Below are 6,492 nucleotides of genomic sequence, written 5' to 3'. Positions count from 1 at the left end.
TTGCTTAAAGTGTAATTCCATTTTTTTTTTTAATTGCAATATTGTAAGTTTCACAGTTGCTAATGCACATTTTATATTATAAATAGGAAAAATTAGAAATAATAATCCCAACTTTCATCAATTTTGCTACAATAATCCCAACTTTGAATTATTCAGGAATAATTCGAAGTTTAGGGGGTATTCTTTTTCTTCAATCCCAAATCAGTCAACAAAAGTCAATGACCTATAATAGCAGGTCACTTGACACGTGTCAATCCCGGATTAGTCCTTAAAAATAAAAAAAATTAAATTAAATTAAAAAAAAAATCTAAACATCACCAACCACTAGTGAGCCTCCCCTTCCCCCACCGGCCACCCTAACCACCACCTCACAGCCAGCTTGCAGCCCCTTTGTCGCTAACCAGACACATGAAACAACCATCGCCATCCTCTTTCCTCCTTGAAACACCCCTAATTCCCCTCGAATCCACCACCCTGAAACCCCAAATCCACAACCAAAACCCCTCCCCACTGCCAAAAACACCCAATCGTTCCTCCCACCAGCCCGAAACCCTAAGCGGCTAGGGTTTTCGACGGTGGGGAGAAGTTTTTGGGGGTTTTCGGGAGTGGAGATGGATTTAAGCGGCGATTTGAGCAGAGGAGATTGGGGGAAAAGGAGAAACGACGAGTGGGGAGGGGGAAACCGGTGCAACGGGAGGGGGAGGGGGAATTCGCGCCACCGTTTAGGGTTAAACTGGTGGTTTTTGGGTTGGCTAGTGGTTTTTTGGGTTGGCTGGTGGCTGGGATTTTGGGGTTTGGTTGGGGTTTTTTTTTTAATTTATATTTATTATTTTTTTATATAAATTGTTTTAGCCAGTTCAATTGTGACACATGTCACTTTTTTAAAAAAAAAATTACCCATTCAATCGGTTACCGATTTTTGGGATTGAAGAAAAAGTGGAACCCTCAAAGTTCGGATTATTCCAGAATAATTCAAAGTTGGGATTATTGTAGCAAAATTGATGAAAGTTGGGATTATTATTTCTAATTTTTCCTTATAAATATCATTATTTTTATATATCATCATATCACTAATATATAAAGCTAAACTTTTAACCAGGACACGAAACAACGACACTTAGAGCACACATAGTGGATAACCACATTACTTGGTTATCATGAGAGAGAAACTGAAAAAATAATTAAAAAATGAGGAGAGAGAAAATTTTGTGGAAAAATTGTAGTAACCAGGTTACAACAATAACCTGGTTATCAACATTGGGTTATTCAAAAAAAAAATAATCTACTTTTTGCTTTCAATATTTGTTCTTGGTGGGGTTGATTTAAATTAGAGAGAGAAAGAGAGAAATTGTGGGGTTGAGATTGGGTAAAAGTAGGAGAGAGAAAATAAAAAATAAAAAATTTATGGTTAACTATTGGGATATATTGGTTATTAAATGGGTATAAAAGTGGTTATAGGTAAGGTGTAAGATGGAGAAATTAATAAAATAAATAATAACCAAAAGATTGTGGTTAACCATTGTGTTTGCTCTTAGCATTCCAACTTTTTGCCAAGAGTCGCGCCACGTTGGATATATTTTAGATAAACTTCATAAAATAAAATAAAAATAAAAAAAAGTTTAGAATTCTATTTTCAATCAAGTTTGGATAGAATTTTAGGATAAAATTGTTAGTTAAGAGTTTTATTTTCAATAAATAACATTATTTCATATATATAAATTGAATTATAATTTTATTCAAAAAAATATAAGATTATAACTTTAAAAAAAATACCAATATTATTATTAGTCATTTATATATGCCTACTACATAGTTTAAATCGTCACAATAGTACACCAATTCCTATCTAATTTTGTATTAGAGAAATATTTTGAAATTTGACATATAGATTAAAAATTTATATCAAAATTTGATAAATCCGGATATCGCACGGGGCACAAAACTAGTTATTATAAAAATTAATATATTATATTTAAAGTATGGTTGTGTTTGGTAAATAACTTTCTTATTAGAGTAAAATTAGCTTATTTAACTAATATTAGCTTATTGACTATTAAATAAGATAATCTAAGGTGTTTGGTGGGAAGCTTATTTGAAGAGTTTATTGATATGTCCATTTTATATAGTATTTTACCCCCGTCCCTTGGTCATTATTAGTAGTGTTTTTGGCACTTTCGTGCCACTTTTGTTACTAATTTGTGTGTTCTAGTGTTTTCGTAGTTTTAGTTGTATTTTACAGGAAATTGCACTCTTGGAGCATTTTCCCGGGCTCTATGGATCAACTACGGAAGCTAGAAGGACGCGACCACTTTTGGAGCCCAGGATCGGTGAGAGCCGGTGATTAAGGGCTCGGTAATTGGGATCCCGAGGCATTTGGACCAAGTATTCTAGACCCGAGAGGAAACCCAGATTGGGCCGAGAAATCTAGCCCAATCGAAGTCCAAGCCTCAAGAGGAGCAAAGACCTGATCGGGCAACCTCTAGCCCGATCGGGCGCGGCAAACCATAGTGATGTGCATGCTAAGGCGCGCCCGATCGTGCGAGCATCTAGCACGATCGGGCGATGCTGCTTGGGAAGAACGCGAAGAAGAAGGCACGTCCGATCGGGCGGCCCTTCGCCCGATCGGGCGCGCGTTTCTGGAAGACCTGATTAAGTTTAGTTTTAATTCTTGTTTTAGAAAACGTTTAAATACGATTTTTTACGGAATTATTAGATTACCTTCTTTCTTAGACTTTCTCTCTCTACTTAGTATTTTTCTCTCTCTTAAATTCTCTCTCAACTTTTGTTCTTAATTCTTCCATTAATTCCAGATTACCTTTTGGTAACAATTTCTTCCCCTTTAATTTCAGTTATTTTATTTGCTCCCTTGATTATGCTTTTATTTATTTATTTGATTAGTTTAGTCATGATGATTTGTGAGTAATTTAATTTCTAGGGTTTATGGGGATCTAATAAATAATATGAAGGGGTAATTTATTGTTGTTAATTATCAATGCTAGATTAATTTCCTATTGATTGATTTAATGCTCTGTGACTAGATTAGGCCTGTCTTTTATGCATGAGTTTGACAACATTGATTCGAGATTCGACAGATGAGAATTATTGTTTAGGTCTAGTTTCAATAGGCAGATTAATTTATAAATGGTTAAGTCGAGATTCGAGATATGAGATTTAATACCGGTAAATTAATTGTGTGATTGTAATACATAGCGAAAGCCCTTTACAATCTGGTTAATTGATGCATTGATGATTAACTATTATTGATTATTGGTATTGTATGATAATTTCTTATTGAATTGTTTTAACGCTTTACAATTGCGGCTTGTAAAAGTATAGCAATATTAAATTGATGAATCGAGCAGATGTTAATTTGATATTAAAGGCTATTTTCAATAAGAACTTAGATCTAGTAAATTGCGAAAGCCTGTTAGATCTATGGTGATTAGTAAATTGCGAGAGCCTGTTAATCGTGTTATTTATGCAATGTTAATGATTGATTACTATGTTTTACCCTGGAGTATTATTTATTGGTGAACCTATACCCTAGATCCTTTCATATATTGTTTTCTCTCTATTCTCAATCTTATTAGTTTAGTTACTTATTCGAATATTGATGTGTCCATTTTATATAGTATTTTACCCCCGTCCCTTGGTCATAATTAGTAGTGTTTTTGGCTCTTTGGAGCAACTTTTATTACTAATTGGTGTTTTCCAGTGTTTTCGTAGATTTGGTTAACTTTTGCAGGGATTTATCCTTTTGGAGTATTTTCCCGAGATATTTTGGAGAAATCACGAGCATTGGAGAAACACGACCAGATTTTATAGCCCAGGGCCGGTTAGAGCCATCGAACCGGTGATTAAGGGCTCGGTATAAGTGATACCGGGGCATTTGGACCGAGTATTCAAGACCCAAAGAGGAAACCCAGATTGGCCCGAAGAATTGGAGCCCAATCGAAGTCCAAATATTGGCCCAAATGAGCCGCTCGGCCAAAAAGGCTGGCGCCCAGAGGCGCGCCCGGCCGGGCGGGAGAAGCGCCCGATGACGCGCCCGGCCGGGCGCGAGATTGCTATTAGAGATAAAAAAAAATGTGCGCCCGATCGGGCGCGTGTATATTTAGGAGACGATTAGCGTCGTTTTATTTTGTTTTAGTTTAGGATTTTTTTGTACGGAGTATAAATACTCCTCCGTAATACGATGTTAGGACCTCTTTTCTTCTTCTCTGAATCTTCTTCTCTCTTAGACTTTCTCTCTCTACTTAGACTTCTCTCTCTAAACTCTCTCTCTAAACCTTTGTTCTTATTTCTTTGATTAATTCCAGATTATTTTGGTAACGATTTCTCTTCCTTTAATCTTATTTATTTTTATTCCTTCCATCATGATTTATTTTATCACTTTGATTAGTTTAGTTTTTATTATGCGTGACTAGTTTAATTTCTAGGGTTTATGGGGATCTAATAAATAATATGAAGGGGTAAATTATTGTTGTTGATTATCAATACTAGATTAATATCCTATTGATTGGATTAATGCTCTGTGACTAGATTAGGCCTATCTTTTATGCATGAGTTTGACAATATTGATTCAAGAATCGAGAGATGAGAATTAATGTTTAGGTCTAGTTTCAATAGGCAAGTTAATTTATAAATGGTTAAGTCAAGATTCGAGGGATGAGATTTAATACCGGTAAATTAATTGTGTGATTGTAATAAGTAGCGAGAGCCCTTTACAATCTGGTTAATTGATGCATTGATGATTGACTATTATTGATTATTGGTATTGCATGATAATTTCTTATTGGATTGTTTTAATGTTTTACAATTGCGGCTTGTAAAAGTATAGCAATATTAAATTGATGAATCGAGCAGATGTTAATTTGATATTAAAGGCTATTTTCAATGAGGACTTAGATCTAGTAAATTGCGAGAGCCTGTTAGATCTATGTTGATTAATAAATTGCGAGAGCCTGTTAATCATGTTATTTATGCAATGTCAATGATTGATTACTATGTTTTACCCTGGAGTATTATTTATTGGTGAACCTATACCCTAGATCCCTTTATATATTGTTTTCTCCCTACTCTTATTCTTTGTAGTTTAGTCTCATACTTAATTATAAATATTGGTTACTTAAATAATATAGATTATAATAATCAATTGGAAGTAAAAAGACTTGTTTCCCTGTGGAGATCGACCCTACTTCCCTATCTACCTTAGTTAGTGATTTAGGTATTTATTTTTGATTAGGGAATACGACTTTACCCTGTCAAAAATTGGCGCCGTTGCCGGGGAAACGGTTTTATTTTTATTTCTGATTGTTTTTACAGTCTAGATTATTTCTCTTTTGTCTCAGAGAGCGTCAGTTCTCTGAGACCAATCTCATATTTGTTTCTAGTTTTTGTTTATGCCCAGGTGTTCCAGATCAGGTTACATCCCTTTCGATCCTGAGATCTAACGCTCCTTCCATAGACAGAAAAACTTCTACAAGCAAATCCTGGCGGATTCTGGTGATAATAACAATAATCACCGCGATCCTCCAACTGATTCTAGAGATTTAGAGGCATCATCAGACACAGAATCAGAGATGGCGGCTTCAAAGAAGCTTAGTGATTATTCACAACCAAAGCTTACGGATTTTCCACATCTCACCTCTACTCCGGCTCTTGATGGGGTTCAATTTGAAATTAAACCCCAATTTATAACGATGATAGAGAGGAAGCAATCTAGTGGAGCCAAGGGTGAAGACCCGAATCTTCACATTGCCGACTATTGTCAATATTGCAACACCATCAGGCAAGCCGGGGTCACTCAAGACCAAATCAGGGAGATTCTCTTTCCCTTTTCTTTAACTGGAAAAGCTAAATTGTGGTTCAATGTCTTAAATAGAACTACACTTGGTATAACTTACTGGGAAACTCTTGTTTTGAATTTCTATAACAAGTATTATTTTGCAGAGAGAACAACAGTACTACGGAGTGCGATTCAGAATTTCGCCCAAGAAGCCGACGAGTCTTTATATGAGGCTTGGGAGAGGTTCAAGGACTTACAAAGAGAATGCCCTCACCATAATTTAGCGCAATGGAAGTTAATCCAAGCCTTTTATAATGGCATTGGAAATTCTTCTAGAATAATTTTAGACTCTGCAGCTAGTGGGAGATTCATGAATCTTAATGTTGATGATGCAGGTCAGGTTATTGAAGATATGGCAATATACAATTCCCAATATGGGAATCCCAGAGGATTTGCTAACAAGGGGAAACATAGTGTCGACTCTGTATCCTTTTTGCAATCCCAACTGACCTCTATTTGCCAAAAATTAGACAATCTGAGCACTACTAATGTAGCTAATGTTTCTGCAATTAATAATAATTCTAATGAGGCTTTCTGTGAAAATTGTGGTATTGTAGGTCATTGGGAGCAGGATTGCAGGAGTTCCGTGGAGCAAGTTAATGCCTTTCAAGCTTATAGGCAGAATAACCCATACTCCAACACTT

The sequence above is a fragment of the Chenopodium quinoa genome, unplaced genomic scaffold (assembly GCF_001683475.1).
Source record: "Chenopodium quinoa cultivar QQ74 unplaced genomic scaffold, ASM168347v1, whole genome shotgun sequence".
Lineage (NCBI taxonomy): Eukaryota > Viridiplantae > Streptophyta > Magnoliopsida > Caryophyllales > Amaranthaceae > Chenopodium > Chenopodium quinoa.
This window is presented reverse-complemented; position numbering follows the sequence as displayed.